At 41.4% G+C, this 18,360-nt stretch overlaps 1 protein-coding gene and 1 non-coding gene across 2 annotated transcripts in view; both read right to left on the minus strand.

Annotated features, from left to right (window-relative positions):
* PDE12 (phosphodiesterase 12) overlaps nucleotides 1-18,360 on the minus strand; it is a 92,044-nt gene that overhangs the window by 29,450 nt on the left and 44,234 nt on the right. The window lies entirely within an intron of this gene.
* LOC115834972 lies at nucleotides 4,892-5,017 on the minus strand. Its single transcript, XR_004029954.1, has one exon. It is a non-coding gene; the product is annotated as a U6atac minor spliceosomal RNA (small nuclear RNA).

Genomic DNA, 18,360 nt, shown 5'->3' on the forward strand with positions numbered 1-18,360 from the left:
AAAAGTAGTCAGATGGCTGGGCGCGGTGGCTCACGCCTGTAATCCCAGCACTTTGGGAGGCTGAGACAGGTGGATCACAAGGTCAGGAGATCGAGACCATCCTGGCTAACACAGTGAAACCCCGTCTCTACTAAAGATACAAAAAATTAGCCTGGCGTGGTGGCGGGCGCCTGTATTCCTAGCCACTCGGGAGGTGAGGCAGGAGAATGGTGTGAACCTGGGAGGCGGAGCTTGCAGTGAGCCGAGATCGCGCCACTGCACTCCAGCCTGGGCGACAGAGCGAGACTCCGTCTCAAAAAAAAAAAAAGGTAGTCAGACATGGTGGTACATGCCTGTGGTCCCAGCTACTTGGGAGGCTAAGGTGGGAGGATAGTGCATGCCCAGGAGTTCGAGGCTACAGTGAGCTGTGATATGCCACTTCACTCAGCCTGAGCAGCAGAGTGAGACCCTGTCTATAAAAGAAAAAATATTTTAAAAAAATTTTAAAAGATTTTGTTGTTTGATAATCATGCCTCATTCCATTTTACTAGCTTCACCACTAGACTTGTGTTGTTCTGTTTATTTTTGCCTCCCCATTCTTGTCATCATTATACTATTTCTGTGTTAACCATTAGAAAGCCGGACTTCATGGATCCTACATGTTTTTGCCTATCCCTTTCTATGTCAGCCAGTCTGAATACATTATGGTATAAATTGCTTCTACATTTACTGAAATACTTTTGGAAAATAGTAACTTTATATTCCATAGTTATACTTCTTATTAAGTGAATGATTTTTTTTTTTGAGAGGGAGTCTTGCTCTGTCACCCAGGCTGGAGTGCAGTGGCGCCATCTCAGCTCACTGCAACCTCCACCTCCCAGGTTCAAGCTATTCTCCTGCCTCAGCCTCCCCAGTAGCTGGGATTACAGGCATGCGCCACCACACCCAGCTAATTTTTGTACTTTTAGTCAAGATGGGGTTTCACCATGTTGGTCAGGTTGGTCTCAAACTCCTGACCTTAGGTGATCTACCCGCCTCAGCCTCCCAAAGTGCTGGGATTACAGATGTGAGCCACTGCGCCCAGCCTTAAGTGAATGAATTTTTATACTTCAGTAGGAAACTTGATTGCATTCATTTAGTGAAATGGGTAAATATTTTTATAATCAAAGGCTCTGGTGCTAGAACTCAACAAATCAGTTTTTTGTTTGTTTGTTGTTGTTTTGTAGAGATGAGTTCTCACTGTGTTGCCCAGGCTGGTTTGAAACTCCTTGGGCTCAAGCAATCCTCCCACCTCCACCTCCCAAAGTGCTGGGATTACAGGCATGAGCCACCTTTCCCAGCCACAAATCATACTTTTTAAAAACAGCTTTATTGAGGTACAATAGACATACAATAAGCTGAACATATTTAAAGTGTATGATAGGTTTTCACATTTGAATACACCCATAAAACCATCATCACAGCCAAGATAGTGAACATATTCATCACCCCCAAAATTTCCTTATGCCCATTTGCACTCCTTTCTGTCTCCCCCAAACAACCATTATAGATGTTTTCCGTCGCTATAGTTTGTATTTTCTAGAGTTTTATGTAAGTGGAATCATACAGTATATACTCTTTCTGTTTTTTAGGGGAGGGGTTCTGACTTCTTTGACTCAGCATTATGATTTTGAGATTCATTCATGTTGTTGCCTGTATCAGCAGGTCATTTCTTTTTATTGGTAAGTAGTATTTTGTTATATGGGTGTAACACATTTTTTACCCACTTACCTGTTGATAGACATTTGGATTGTTTCTAGTTTTTGGCTATTACAGATAAAGCTGCTGTGAACACTCATGTACTAGTCCTTGGATGGATATATATTTCCTTTCTTCTTGGGTAAATACCTAGGAGTGGTATGAGGGGGATGTCTGGGTTATATGGTGGGTGAACGTTTAACTTTTTAAGAGATTGCCAAACTGTTCCAAAGTAGTTGTATTATTTTGTTTTCTATAAGTATTGTATGAAAGTTCCAGCTGTTCCACGTCCCAACTAACATTTTGTATGGTCAGCCTTTTAATGTCAGCCATTCTAATAGGTTTGTATTGGTACCTTACTGAGATTTTAATTTACATTTTGCTAATGACCTTTGATGCTGAGCATCTTTTCATGTGCTTATTAGCCTTCTCTGTATCTTCTTGGTAAAGTGCTCAAACCTTTTGCTTATTATGTAACTTCCTACGGTTGTGCTTTGAGAGTTCTCTATAATGTCCTTTTTGTTTGTTTGTTTTTGTTCTGTTTTGTTTTGGTTTGGTTTTTGAGACAGAGTCTCACTCTGTTGCCCAGGCTGGAATACAGTGGCACTATCTTGGCTCACTGCAACCTCCACCTCCCGGGTTCAAGTGATTCTCCTGCCTCAGCCTCCCGAGTAGCTAGGATTACAGACACCTGCCAGCATGCCTGGCTAATTTTTGTATTTTTAGTAGAGATGGGGTTTCGCCACGTTGGCCAGGCTGGTCTTGGACTCTTGACCTTAAATGATCCACCCACCTTGGGCTCCCAAAGTGCTGGGATTACAGGCGTGAGCCACTGAGCCCAGCCAGAGCTCTCCATGTGTTCTTGATACGAGTTCTTTTTCAGATACATGCATTGCAAAGACCCCTCACCCCTAGTTTATGGACTTTTTTTTTCATTTTTTAAAGTGTCTTTTGAAAAGCAGTTTTTAATTTTGATTTAGTTCTACTTATGAATTTGTTCTTTTAAGTGTTGTATTCTTACCCAAGGTCACAAAGACCTATGTTTTCTTCTATTATTTTTATTTTATTTTATTTTTTTGAGACAGACTCTTGCTCTGTCACCCAGGCTGGAGTGCAATGGTGCAATCTCAGCTCACTGCAACTGGGTTCAAGCAATTCTCCTGCCTCAGCCTCCCCAGTAGCTGGGATTACAGGCGTGCACCACCACGCCTGGCTAATTTTTGTATTTTTAGAAGAGATGGGGTTTCACCATATTGGCCAGGCTGGTCTCCAACTCCTGACCTCAAGTGATCCACCTGCCTCAGCCTCTCAAAGTGCTGGGATTACAGGTGTTCGCCAGCGCGCTCAGCCTCTTCTAGCAGTTTTACAGTTCTAGGTTTTGCATTTAGGTTTATAACTATTTGGAACTAGTTTTAGTGTGTACGTGAAGTATGGATTTAAGGATTTTTTGTTTGTTTTTTTGCATATGAGTATCCAATTGTCCCAGCACCATTTGTTGAAAGGTTATTATTATTATTTCCAAAAATCAGTTGCATTGGCTTTGTTGTACCTTTGTCAGAATTCAGTTGTCCATATATATATGTGGGTTTATTTTTACACTTCCTATTCTATGCCACTGGTGTATATGTCTATCTTTATGCCAATACCACATTGCTTGATTACTGTAGCTTTATTGTTGAAACTGAGTGGTGTTGGCCCTCCAGTTTGTGTCCTTTTTAAAGGCTGTTTTGCTTACTTAATTACTTTACATTTCCATACAAATTCTAGAATCAGCTTATGAATTTCTACACAAATTCCTGCTGGGATTTTGATTGGGATTGCATTGAATTTATAGATACATTTGAGGGAGAATTGAGTAATTTCAAGTCTTCTGAACCATGAACAAAGTGTATGTATGTTTGTTTTCCATTTATGTATGTTTTAATTTCTCTCAGCAATATTTTGTAATTATCAACACGTCTTTCATATCTTCTGTCAGATTTATCTCTAAGCGTATCATATTTTTGATGTTGCAAATGATATTTTTAAAAAATTTAAATTTACAATTTTTCAAAAATTTAGTTCAAAATACTAGTACTGTCCATATAGTTTTTATATATTGATCTTGTATCCTACAATCTTGCTATACTCATTTATTCTAGTAGCCTTTTTTGAAGATTCCATCAGATTTTTTACATAGAAGTCTATGCCATCTGTGAATAAAGACTGTTTTACTTCTTCTTTCCAATCTGCATGGCCTTTATTTTTCTTTGATTGCACTGGCTAGAATCCCTAATGCAATGTTGAATAGCATTGGTAAGAGCAGACATACTCATTTTTTAAAAAATTTTCTTTTTTCAAACCTTTTTTTTTTTTTTTGGAGAGGGTATTCTGCCATGTTGCTGAGGGTGCTCTCAAACTCCTGGACTCAAATGATCCTCCTGCCTCAGCCTCCTGAGTAGTTGGGATTACAGACATGTACCACTTTGTCCAGCTCCTTGTTTCTGATCTTAAAAGAAAAGCATTCAATTTTTCTTTCTGTTTTCTTGCGATGGAGTCCTGCTCTGTCACCAGGCTGGAGTGCAGTGGCACGACCTCAGCTCACTGCAACCTCCATCTCCTAGGTTCAAGTGATTCTCCTGCCTCAGCCTCCCGAGTAGCTGGCATTACAGGCACCTACCACTGCACCTGGCTAATTTTTGTATTTTCAGTTGAGACGGGGTTTTACCATCTCGGCCAGGCTGGTCTCAAACTCCTGATCTCGTGATCCATCTGCCTCAGCCTCCCAAAGTGCTAGGATTACAGGCGTGAGCCACGGTGCCCGGCCTCAATTTTTCATCACTAATTATGATACTAGCTGTAGGTTTTTTATAGATGTTCTTTTTAAAATTTTTTATTTGATTGATTGATTGATTTTTTGGGACAGAGTCTTGCTCTGTTGCCCAGGCTGGAGTGCAGTGGTGTGATCTTGGCTCACTGCAACCTCTGCCTCCCGGGTTCAAGTGATTGTCCTGCCTCAGCCTCCTGAGTAGCTGGGACTACAGGCCCACCACCACGCCCGGCTAATTTTTGTATTTTAGTAGAGATGGGATTTCACCATGTTTGCTAGGATGGTCTCCATCTCCTGACCTCATGATCCACCTACCTTGGCTTCCAAAATGCTGGGATTACAGGCATGAGCCACCGCACCCAGCAAAAATAACGATGGTTAGACGCTACGAAGTAGGTGGCAATGCCTTAACCATATGCATGTTGTCAGGCCTGAGGGCCTCTTCCATCCTTGCCAAGGGAAGTGCTAACCTTCTCTCCTTTCATACAACACGGAGATGTTCTTTATCAAGTTGATGAAGTCCCTTTCTGTTTCTAGTTTGCCTGAGAGGTGGTTTTTTTTTGTTTTGTTTTGTTTTGTTTCCAGATGAAGTCTTGCTGTGTTGCCCAGGCTGGAGTGCAGTGGCACGATCTTGGCTCACTGCAACCTCTGTCTCCTGGGTCCTTCTGAGTAGCTGGGACTACAGGCACCTGCCACCACACCCGGCTAATTTTTTGTATTTTTAGTAGAGACAGGGTTTCACCGTGTTAGCCAGATGGTCTCAATCCCTTGACCTCGTGATCCGCCCACCTTGGCCTCTCAAAGTGCTGGGATTACAGGCGTGAGCCACCGCACCCATCCTGCCTGAGAGTTTTTATCAATAATAGGCTACATATAAAGTATTTGACAAGTGTATTTAATTTGTTAAATGTATTTATCAAATAATTTGTTAAATGTATTTATCAAATAATTTGTTAAATGTATTTATCAAATAATTTAATTTGTTAAATGTATTTAACAAGTGTGTATATTAATGCACATTTAACAAATATATTTGACAAACACATTTGTTGGCCGGGTGGAGTGGCTTACACCTGTAATCCCAGCACTTTGGGAGGCTGAGGCAAGCAGATCACTTGAGCCCAGGAGTTTGAGACTAGCCTGGGCAACATGGTGAAACCCTGTCTCTACTAAAAATACAAAATTAGCCAGACATGGTGGCACATGCCTGTAATCCCAGCTACTCAGGAGACTGAGGCAGGAGAATCGTTTGAACCCGGGAGGCGGAGGTTGCGGTGAGCTGAGATCGCGCCATTGCACTCCAGCCTGGGCAAGAAGAGCGAAACTCCATCTCAAAAAAACCAAAAACAAAAACAAACTAAAATTAAGCAGATCATGGTAGTTCATGCCTGTAGTCCCAGCTACTTGGGAGACTAAGATGGGAGGATTGATTGAGCCTGGGAGGTTGAGGCTGCAGCGAGCCATCACCATACCATGCACTCAAGCCTAGGCAACAGAGTGAGACCCTGTCTCAAAAAACAAACAAACAAACAAACAAAATCTACCATAAAACAAATGCATTTGTATCTGCTTCTATCGAGATGACTGTATAGCCTTTTTAATTTGTAAATATGATTGATTTATGTTAAACCAACTCTATTCCTGTTATTAACCTCATTTATCAAATCAATAGAATTTCTTTAAGATTCAGAGAGGATATGTGCAGGTTTGTTACATGGATATATTGTGTGATGCTGAGATTTGGGCTTCTAAGGATCCCGTCGCTGAAGTAGTGGACATAGTACCTTATAAGTATTTTTTCAACTGTTGCCTCCCTCCCTTCCTCCTCACTTTTGGAATCTCCAGTGTCCATTTTTCCCATCTTTGTGTCTGTGTGTACCCAGTGTTTACTTCCTACTTATAGGTGAGAGCTTATAGTATTTGGTTTTCTGTTTCTGCATTAATTTGCTTAGGATAATGGCCTCCAGCTGCATCCACCTTGTTGCAAAGGACTCAATTTTGTTCTTTTTATGGGTATATAGTATTCCTTGGTGTATATGTACCACATTTTCTTTATCCAATCCACTATGGTTTTTTTTCTTTTCTTTTTTTTTTTTTTTAAGGCAGAGTCTCACTCACTCTGTTGCCCAGGCTAGAGTGTGGTGGCATGATCTCGGCTCACTGCAGCCCTGACCTCCCAGGCTCAAGGGGACCCCCACCTCAGCCTTCCTGGTAGCTGGGACCACAGGTGTGTGCCACTACACTTGGCTAATTTAAAAAAAAAATTTTTGTACAGATGAGCTTTCACAGTGTTGCCCAGGCTGGCCTCAAACTCTTGGGCTCAAGTGATCCTCCCACCTTGGCCTCCCAAAGTGCTGGAATTACAGGTGTGAGCCACCGAGCCTGGCCCTATCCACTCTTGATGGGCACTGGGTGGATTCCATGTCTTTGCTATTGTGAATAGTGCTGCAATAAACACATGAGTGCAGGTATTTTTTTGGTAGAATGATTTATTTTCCTTTGAGTATATACCCTGTAATGGGATTGCTAGGTCAAATGATAGTTCTATTTTTACTACTTTTTATTAGACAGGGTCTTGCTTTGTCACCCAGGCTGGAGTGCAGTGGCTTGATCATAGCTCACTGCATCCTTGACCTCCTGGGCTTAAGCAATCCTCTAGCCTCAGCCTCCAAGTAACTGGGACTACAGGCTTGTGTCACTACACCTGGCTAATTTTTAAATTTTTTGTAGCGATGAGGTCTCACTATGTTGCCCAGGCTGCTCTCGAACTCCTGAGCTCAAATGATCCTCCCACTTCAGCCTCCCAAAGAGCAAGGATCACAAACATGAGTCACTGTGCCTGGCCTAGAATATTTTTTATGATCTTTGCTAAATTTTTTTTTTGAATTTTTACATCTATGTTCATGAGACATACTGGTTTGTCATTTTGTTTTGTTTTGTTTTGTTTGGAGATGGAGTCTCGCTCTGTCACCCAGGCTGGAGTGCAGTGGTACGATCTTGACTCACTGCAACCTCCACTTCCTGGGTTCAAGCAATTCTCCTGCCTCAGCCTCTTGAGTAGCTGGGACTACAGGCATGCACCATCATGCCCAGCTAATTTTTTGTATTTTAGTAGAGACGGAGTTTCACTGTGTTGCCCAGGCTGGTCTTGAACTCCTGAGCTCAGGCAATCTGCCTGCCTTAGCCTCCCAAAGTGCTAGGATTACAGGCATGAGCCACCACACCCAGCTGGTTTGTCATTTTTTTGGTAATGTCTTTGTCTGCTTTTGGTATCAGGCTTCACAGAATGAGTTGGAAGTTTGTGTCAAATTGGTATTATATCTTCCTTAAAGGTCTGGTAGAATTTAGCAGTTAAGCTATTTGGACCTAGAATTTTCTGTGGGATGGTGTTTAACTACATTTTTAATTTTTAAAATAGACACAAGGCTTAGGTAGTCTGTTTCTTCTCCTTCTCCTCTTCCTCTTCCTCCTCCTTCCTCCTCTTCCTCCTCCTTTCTTCTTCCTTCTTTCTCCTCCTCCTACTCTTCTCTTCCTTCTTTTCCTCCCTCCTCCTCCTCCTCCCCACTGCCTCCTCCTCCTCCTTCTTTTCTTCTTCTTCCTTCTTCTTTTTTCTTTGAGACAAGGTCTCACTTTGTAGCCCAGGCTACTACAGTGGTGCAGTCATGTCTCACTGCAGCCTCTCTCTGCTGGGCTCAAGTGATTCTGCCACATCAGCCTCCTGAGTAGCTGGGAGTACAGCCGTACACCACCACACCTGGCTAATTTTTTGCATTTTTTTGTAGAGATGAGGTTTTGCCATGTTGCCCAGGCTGCTGTCCAACTACTGGGCTCAAGTGATCCTCCTGCCTTGGCCTCTCAAAGTACTAGGATTACAGGCATGAGCAGCACGCCTGGCCTGTTTATTTAAAGTGAGCTTTCGTAGTTTGTCTTTGAAGAAATTTGTCCATTTCATCTAAGTTGTCAAATTTATGGACATGAAATTATTCCCTCATTATCCTTTTAATATCTGGAGACCCTATAGTGATGTAACCTCTCATTCCTGATATTAGAGGCTTATCCATTTTACTGATCTCAAATAACCATGTTTTGGTTATATTTATTGTATTTATTGATTTTCTGTATTTTTTTTTCTTGAGATAGAGTCTCACTCTGTCATCCAGACTGGGGTACAGTAGCATGATCTTGGGTCACTGCAACCTCCATCTCCCGGGTTCAAGCAATTCTCCTGCCTCAGCCTCCTGGGTTGCCGAGATTACAGGAGCACGACACCATGCCTAACTAACCTTTAAGTTTTTAGTAGAGACGAGGTTTCACCATGTTGGCCAGGCTGGTCTCAAACTCCTGACCTCAAATGATCTGCCTGCCTCGGCCTCCCAAGGTGCTGGCTCACACCTGGCCTATATTTTTCTTTCAATTTCACAGACTTCTGCTTTAGTCTTTCCTTTCTTTTGTTTGCTTTGGTTTTAATTTTCTCTCTTTTTTTAGTTACTCAAGGTAGAAGTTGAAGTTGTTGACATGAGACCATCTTCTTTTCTAATATAAGCTTTTAGTGCTATAAACTTCCCCCTAAGTACTGCTTTAGTGTCATCACACAAATTATAGTATATTCTGTATTTATTTTCATTCAATTCAAAATACCTTATAATTTATTTTTCCATGTATACATATTGTTCAGCTCATACTTATAAGTGAGCTCATTAGTATTAACTTTCTGTTTGAGTTATTTCATCTAAGATAATGGCTTCCAGTTCTTTTTCCTAGCACTTTGGGAGGCCGAGGGGGGCGAACTGCCTGAGCTCAGGACTTCGAGACCAGCCTGGGCAACACGGTGAAACCCCGTCTCTACTAAAATACAAAAAATTAGCCAGGTGCAGTGGCGGGTGCCTGTAGTCCCAAGATTACAGGTGGAGCCACTGCCTGGCCATAAAAAAACTTTTTTTTTTTTTTTTTTGAGACACAGTCTCACTCTGTCACCCAGGCTAGAATGCAGTGGCACGATCTCGGCTCACTGCAACATCTGCCGCCCGGGTTCAAGCGATTCTCCTGCCTCAGCCTCCCAAATAGCTGGTATTACAAGCGCCTGCCACCATGCCCGGCTAATTTTTGTATTTTTCATAGAGACGGGTTTTCATCATCTTGGTCAGGCTGGTCTTGAACTCCTGACCTTTGTATTTTTAGAAAAGATTACACCCGCCTCCGCCTCCCTCTACTAAAAAATACCAAAAAATTTAGCCGGGCGTGTTGGCAGGCGCCTGTAGTCCCAGCTACTTGGGAGGCTGAGGTGGGAGAATGGCGTGAACTCAGGAGGTGGAGCTTGCAGTGAGCCGAGATGGCGCCACTGCACTCCAGTCTGGACGACAGAGCGAGACTCTCAAAAAAAAAAAAAAAAAAAAAAAGGACTGCAGGTGTGAGCCACCGTGTCCGGCAGGTGTCTTTTTTATATAATGACTTCTTGATCCAAGAGTTATTTAGAAGGGTGTTACATTCCAAATATTTGGAGATTTCTCCTTCAAAATTTTTTTTCTAAAAACACAAACTAAAGCAGCAGATTTTCCAAAAATCTTTTTGTTATTGACTTCTAATTTAATTTCAATGTGGTCTGTGAACATACTTGGTATGACTTGAATCCTTTCCGATTTAAGATTTGTTTTATGGCCCAGAATATAGTTTATCTTGGTAAATGTTCTGGGTACACACTTGAGAACAATGTGTATTTTGCTGTTGTTGGGTGGAGTGTTTTATAAATGTCAGTTAGGTCAGGTTGGCTGATAGTATTGTTCATGTCAGATTTTCTGCCTGTTTGTTGTATATATGAGAGGGCTATTGAAATCTCTTGACTATAATAACTGTGGATTCATGTATTCTTTGGTCTAAAATCTACTTTATCTGATATTAGTAGAATTATCCTGGCTTTCTTTTCACTAGTGTTAGTTAGCAGAGTATATCTTTTCCATACTTACACTCTTAACCTATTTGTGTCTTCATATTTCTTTTTTTTTTTTTTTTTTTTTTGAGATGGAGTCTCGCTCTGTCATCCAGGCTGGAGTGCAGTGGTGTGATCTCGGCTCACTGCAAGCTCCACCTCCCGGGTTCACGCCATTCTCCTGCCTCAGCCTCCCAAGTAGCTGGGACTACAGGTGCCTGCCACCATGCCTGGCTAATTTTTTTGTATTTTTAGTAGAGATGGGGTTTCACCGTGTTAGCCAGGATGGTCTTGATCCCCTGACCTCGTGATCCGCCCTCCTCGGCCTCCAAAAGTGCTGGGATTACAGGCATGAGCCACAGGCGTCTGGCCTATGTCTTTATATTTTAAAAGTTTTTCAGTCCAGGTGTGGTGGCTCACACCTGTAATCCCAGCACTTTGGGAGGCTGAGGTGGATAGATCACAAGGTCAGGAGTTCAAGACCAGCCTGACCAAGATGGTGAAACCGTCTCTATGAAAAATACAAAAATTACCCAGGTGTGGTGGCAGGCGCTTGTAATCGCAGCTACTTGGGAGGCTGAGGCAGGAGAATCACCTAAACCCAGGCAGCAGAGGTTGCAGTGAGCCGAGATCGCGCCACTGCACTCTAGCCTGGGTGACAGAGTAAGGCTGTCTCACAAAAAAAAAAAAAAAAAAAAAAAAAAAAAAAATTTTTTTTTTTTGGCCAGGCAGTGGCTCACGCCCGTAATTCTAGCACTTTGGGAGGCCGAGGCAGGCAAATTGCCTGAGCTCAGGAGTTTGAGACCAGCCTGGGTAACATGGTGAAACACCATCTCTACTAAAATACGAAAAATTAGCCAGGCACCGTCACAGGTGCCTGTAGTCCCAGCTACTTGGGAGGCTGAGGCAGGAAAATCGCTTGAACCCAGGAGGTGGAGGTTGCAGTGAGCCGAGATCATGCCACTGTACTCCAGCCTGGGTGACAGGGTGAGACTCCGTCACCAAAAAAAGAAAAAAAAGTTTTTTGTATGTAGCCTATAGTTCATTCTTGCTTTTTTACTCAATGTTTGCCTTTTTAATTGGTATGTTTACTTCATTTCATTAACGTAATTATAGAGTTAGGATAGAGTCTATTATCTTGCTATTTGTTTTCTGTTTGTCTTATCTGGTCTTTGTTCTCTTTCTTTTTCCTGGGTTCTTTCAAATTAATAGAATTTTTTTTTTCTTTTTGAGGTGAACTCTCACTTTGTCACCAGGCTGAAGTGCAGTGGCATAATATCAGCTCACTGCAACTTCCACTTTCCCGGTTCAAGTGATTCTCTTGCCTCAGCCTCCCGAGTAGCTGGGACTACAGGTGTGCACCACCGCACCCAGCTAATTTTTGTATCTTTAGTAGACACAGGGTTTCACCATGTTGGTCAGGATGGTCTCAATCTCCTGGCTTTGTGATCCACACGCCTTGGCCTCCAAAAGTGTTGGGATTACAGGCATGAGCCACCGTAATGGAATATTTTTAATGGTTTCACTTTATCTCTTTTGAGTGACTATTAAATATATATTATTTTATTATTTTACTGGTTACTTTAAGGTATATTGTATACATCTTTTTTTATTATACTTAAGTTCTAGGGTACATGTGCACAACGTGCAGGTTGGTTACATATGTATACATGTGCCATGTTGGTGTGCTGCACCCATTAACTCATCATTTAGCATTAGGTATATCTCCTAATGCTATCCCTCCCCCCTCCCCCCACCCCACAACAGGCCCTGGTGTGTGATGTTCCCCTTCCTGTGTCCAAGTGTTCTCATTGTTCAATTCCCACCTATGAGTGAGAACATGCGATGTTTGGTTTTTTGTCCTTGCGATAGTTTGCTCAGAATGATGGTTTCCAGCTTCATCCATGCCCCCACAGAGGATGTGAACTCATTCTTTTTTATGGCTGCATAGTATTCCATGGAGTATATGTGCCACATTTTCTTAATCCAGTCTATCACTGATGGACATTTGGGTTGGTTCCAAGTCTTTGCTATTGTGAATAGTGCCATGATAAACATACGTGTGCATGTGTCTTTATAGCAGCATGATTTATAATCCTTTGGGTATATACCCAGTAATGGAATTGCTGGGTCAAATGGTATTTCTAGATCCTTGACAAAGAGCCACACTGTCTTCCACAATGGTTGAACTAATTTACAGTCCCACCAACAGTGTAAAAGTGTTCCTATTTCTCCACATCCTCTCCAGCACCTGTTGTTTCCTGACTTTTTAATGATCACCATTCTAACTGGTGTGAGATGTTATCTCATTGTGGTTTTGATTTGCATTTCTCTGATGGCCAGTGATGATGAGCATTTTTTCATGTGTCTGTTGGCTGCATAAATGTCTTCTTTTGAGAAGTGTCTGTTCATATCCTTTGCCTACTTTTTGATGGGGTTGTTTTTTTCTTGTAAGTTTGTTTAAGTTCTTTGTAGATTCTGGATATTAGCCCTTTGTCAGATGAGTAGATTGCAAAAATTTTCTCCCATTCTGTAGGTTACCTGTTCACTCTGATGGTAGTTTCTTTTGCTGTGCAGAAGCTCTTTAGTTTAATTAGATCCCATTTGTCAATTTTGGCTTTTGTTGCCATTGCTTTTGGTGTTTTAGACATGAAGTCCTTGCCCATGCCTATGTCCTAAATGGTATTGCCTAGGTTTTCTTCTAGGGTTTTTATGGTTTTAGGTCTAACATTTAAATCTTTAATCCATCTTGACTTAATTTTTGTATAAGGTGTAAGGAAGGGATCCAGTTTCAGCTTTCTACATATGGCTAGCCAGTTTTCCCAGCACCATTTATTAAATAGGGGATCGTTTCCCCATTTCTTGTTTTTGTCAGGTTTGTCAAAGATCAGATAGTTGTAGATGTGTGGTATTATTTCTGAGGGCTCTGTTCTTTTCCATTGGTCTATATCTCTGTTGTGGTACCAGTACCATGCTGTTTTGGTTACTGTAGCCTTGTAGTGTAGTTTGAAGTCAGGTAGCATGATGCCTCCAGCTTTGTTCTTTTGGCTTAGGATTGTCTTGGCAATGTGGGCTCTTTTTTGGTTCCATATGAACCTTAATTTTTTCCAATTCTGTGAAGAAAGTCATTGGTAGCTTGAAGGGGATGGCACTGAATCTATAAATTACCTTGGGCAGTATGGCCATTTTCACGATATTGATTCTTCCTATCCATGAGCATGGAATGTTCTTCCATTTGTTTGTGTCCTCTTTTATTTCCTTGAGCAGTGGTTTGTAGTTCTCTTTGAAGAGGTCCCTCACATCCCTTGTAAGTTGAATTCCTAGGTATTTTATTCTCTTTGAAGCAATTGCGAATGGGAGTTCACTCATGATTTGGCTCTCTGTTTGTCTGTTATTGGTGTATAAGAATGTTTGTGATTTTTGCATATTGATTTTGTATCCTGAGACTTTGTTGAAGTTGCTTATCAGGTTAAGGAGATTTTGGGCTGAGATGATGGGGTTTTCTAAATATACAATCATGTCATCTGCAAACAGGGACAATTTGACTTCCTCTTTTCCTAACTGAGTACCTTTCTTTCTCTTGCCTGATTGCCCTGGCCAGAACTTCCAACACTATGTTGAATAGGAGTGGTGAGAGAGGGCATCCCCCTCTTGTGCCAGTTTTCAAAGGGAATGCTTCCAGTTTTTGCCCATTCAGTATGATATTGGCTGTGGGTTTCTCATAAATAGCTCTTATTATTTTGAGATACGTCCCATCAATACCTAATTTATTGAGAGTTTTTAGCATGAAGGGTTGTTGAATTTTGTCGAAGGCCTTTTCTGCATCTATTGAGATAATCATGTGGTTTTTGTTTTTGGTTCTGTTTATATGCTGGATTATGTTTATTGATTTGCATATGTTGAACCAGCCTTGCATCCTAGGGATGAAGCCTACTTGATCATGATGGATAAGCTTTTTGGTGTGCTGCTGGATTTGGTTTGCCAGTATTCTATTGAGGACTTTTGCATCGATGTTCATCAGGGATATTGGTCTAAAATTCTTTTTTGTTGTCTCTCTGCCAGGCTTTGGTATCAGGATGATGCTGGCCTCATAAAATGAGTTAGGGAGGATTCCCTCTTTTTCTATTGATTGGAATAGTTTCAGAAGGAATCATACCAGCTCTCTTTGTACCTCTGGTAGAATTTGGCTGTGAATCCATCTGGTCGTGGACTTTTTTTGGTTGGTAGGCTATTAATTATTGCCTCAATTTCAGAGCCTGTTATTGGTCTATTCAGGGATTCAATTTCTTTCTGGTTTAGTCTTGGGAGGGTGTATGTGTCCAGGAATGTATCTACTTCTTCTAGATTTTCTAGTTTATTTGCATAGAGGTGTTTATAGTATTCTCTGATGGTAGTTTTTATTTCTGTGGGATTGGTGGTGATATCCCCTTTATCATTTTGTATTGTGTCTATTTGATTCTTCTCTCTTCTTTATTGGTCTTGCTAGCGGTCTATCAATTTTGTTATCTTTTAAAAAAACCAGCTCCTGGATTCATTGATTTTTTTGAAGGATTTTTTTGTGTCTCTATTTCCTTCAGTTCTGCTCTGATCTTAGTTATTTCTTGCCTTCTGCTAGCTTTTGAATGTGTTTGCTCTTCCTTCTCTAGTTCTGTCAATTGTGATGTTAGGGTGTGAATTTTAGATCTTTCCTGCTTTCTCTTGTGGGCATTTAGTGCTACAAATTTCCTTCTACACACTGCTTTAAATGTGTCCCAGAGATTCTGGTATGTTGTGTCTTTGTTCTCATTGGTTTCAAAGAACATCTTTATTTCTGCCTTCATTTCGTTATGTACCCAGTAGTCATTCAGGAGCAGGTTGTTCAGTTTCCATGTAGTTGAGTGGTTTTGAGTGAGTTTCTTAACCCAGAGTTCTAGTTTGATTGCACTGTGGTCTGAGAGACAGTTTGTTATAATTTCTGTTCTTTTACATTTGCTGAGGAGTGCTTTACTTCCAACTGTGTGTTCAGTTTTGGAATAAGTGTGATGTGGTGCTGAGAAGAATGTATATTTTGTTGATTTGGGGTGGAGAGTTCTGTAGATGTCTATTAGGTCTGCTTGGTGCAGAGCTGAGTTCAATTCCTGGATATCCTTGTTAACTTTCTGTCTCGTTGATCCATCTAATGTTGACAGTGGGGTGTTAAAGGCTCCCATTATTATTGTGTGGGAGTCTAAATCTCTTTGTAGGTCTCTAAGGACTTGCTTTATGAATCTGGGTGCTCCTGTATTGGGTGCATATATATTTAGGATAGTTAGCTCTTCTTGTTGAATTGATCCTTTTAGCATTATGTAATGGCCTTCTTTGTCTCTTTTGATCTTTGTTGGTTTAAAGTCGGTTTTATCAGCAACTAGGATTGCAGCCCCTGCCTTTTTGTTTTCCATTTGCTTGGCAGATCTTCCTCCATCCCTTTATTTTGAGCCTATGTGTGTCTCTGCACATGAGTCTCCTGAATACAGCACACTGATGGTTCTTGACTCTTTATGCAATTTGCTAGTCTGTCTTTTAATTGGAGAATTTAGCCCATTTACATTTAAGGTTAATATTGTTATGTGTGAATTTGATCCTGTCATTATGATGTTAGCTGGTTATTTTGCTCATTAGTTGATGCAGTTTCTTCCTAGCCTGGATGGTCTTTACAATTTGGCATGTTTTTGCAGTGGCTGGTACTGGCTGTTCCTTTCCATGTTTAGTGCTTCCTTCAGGAGCTCTTTTAGGGCAGGCCTGGTGGTGACAAAATCTCTCAGCATTTGCTTGTCTGTAAAGGATTTTATTTCTCCTTTTCTTATGAAGCTTAGTTTTGCTGGATATGAAATTCTGGGTTGAAAATTCTTTTCTTTGAGAATGTTGAATATTGGCCCCCACTCTCTTCTGGCTTGTAGAGTTTCTGGCAAGAGATGAGCTGTTAGTCTGATAGGCTTCCCTTTGTGGGTAACCCGACCTTTCTCTCTGGCTGCCCTTAACATTTTTTCCTTCATTTCAACTTTGGTGAATCTGACAATTATGTGTCTTGGAGTTGGCTCTTCTCGAGGAGTATCTTTGTGTGGTTCTCTGTACTTCCTGAATTTTAATGTTGGCCTGCCTTGCTAGATTGGGGAAGTTCTCCTGGATAATATCCTTTAGAGTGTTTTCCAACTTGGTTCCATTCTCCCCATCGCTTTCAGGTACACCAATCAGACGTAGATTTGGTCTTTTCACATAGTCCCATATTTCTTGGAGGCTTTGTTCATTTCTTTTTACTCTTCTCTAAACTTCTCACTTCATTTCATTCATTTGATCTTCAATCACTGATACCCTTTCTTCCAGTTGATCAAATCGGCTACTGAAGCTTGTGCATTCATCATGTAGTTCTTGTGCTATGGTTTTCAGCTCCATCAGGTCATTTAAGGACTTCTCTACACTGGTTATTCTAGTTAGCCATTCGTCTAATCTTTTTCAAGGTTTTTTACTTCTTTGTGTGGGCTCAAACTTCCTCCTTTAGCTTGGAGAAGTTTGATCGTCTGAAGCCTTCTTCTCTCAACTCAACAAAGTCATTCTCTGTCCACCTTTGTTCTGTTGCTGGTGAGGAGCTGTGTTCCTTTGGAGGGGGAGAGGCACTCTGATTTTTAGAATTTTCAGCTTTTCTGATGTGTTTTTTCCCCATCTTTGTGGTTTTATCTACCTTTGGTCTTTGATGATGGTGACGTACAGATGGGGTTTTGACGTGAATGTCCTTTCTGTTAGTTTTCCTTCTAACAAACAGTCAGGACCCTCAGCTGAAGGTCTGCTGGAGTTTGCTGGAGGTCCACTCCAGATGCTGTTTGCCTGTGTATCAGCAGCAGAGGCTGCAGAACCGTGAATATTGCTAAACAGCAAATGTTGTTGCCTGATCGTTCCTCCAGAAGCTTTGTCTCAGAGGGGTACCCGGCCGTGTGGGGTGTCGGTCTGCCCCTACTGGGGGGTGCCTCCCAGTTAGGCTACTCGGGGGTCAGGGACCCACTTGAGGCAGTCTGTCCATTCTCAGATCTCAAACTCCATGCTGGGAGAACTACTATTCACTTCAAAGCTCAGTTGGAAATGCAGAAATCACCTGTCTTCTGAGTCACTCGCACTGGGAGCTGTAGACTGGAGCTGTTCCTATTCGGCCATCTCGGAACCGCCCTGCTATTATATACATCTTTAATTTACTAGTCTACCTTCAGTGATATACCACTTCGTGTATAGAATAGGAACCTTACAATAATGTGTTTCCATTTTTTTCTTCCAGTCTTTATATTATTGTTCATAAATTTTACTTTTATATGTTATAAATCTCACAGTATGTTATTTTTGCTTAAACAGTTATCTTTTTTTGAAAAAAGTTTTAAATTAAAAAGTTTATGGCCAGGCGTGGTGGCTCACGCTTGTAATCCCAGCACTTTGGGAGGCCGAGGCGGGTGGATCACACAGTCAGGAGATCGAGACCATGGTGAAACCCCGTCTCTACTAAAAAAAAAAAAATACAAAAAATTAGCCGGGCGTGGTGGTGGGCGCCTGTAGTCCCAGCTACTTGGAGAGGCTGAGGCAGGAGAATGGCGTGAACCCGGGAGGCGGAGCTTGCAGTGAGCCGAGATTGCGCCACTGCACTCCAGCCTGGGTGACAGAGCGAGACTCCATCTCAAAAAAAAAAAAAAGTTTACATATACACTACTATACTTAATCTTTTCCCATGCTATTTATTTGGGTAGATCTATATGGTATCATTTTTCTTTTGCCTGAAAAACTGCCTTTAACATTTCTGGTAGTATAGGTTTACTGTCAAGGAATTCTTTCAACTTCTGCATGTCTGAAAGCATCTTTATTTTTCCTTCTTTTTATAAGATATTTTTGCTGAACATAGATTTCTAGGCTGACCTTTTTT

The sequence above is a fragment of the Nomascus leucogenys genome, chromosome 4 (assembly GCF_006542625.1).
Source record: "Nomascus leucogenys isolate Asia chromosome 4, Asia_NLE_v1, whole genome shotgun sequence".
In the NCBI taxonomy this organism is placed as follows: domain Eukaryota; kingdom Metazoa; phylum Chordata; class Mammalia; order Primates; family Hylobatidae; genus Nomascus; species Nomascus leucogenys.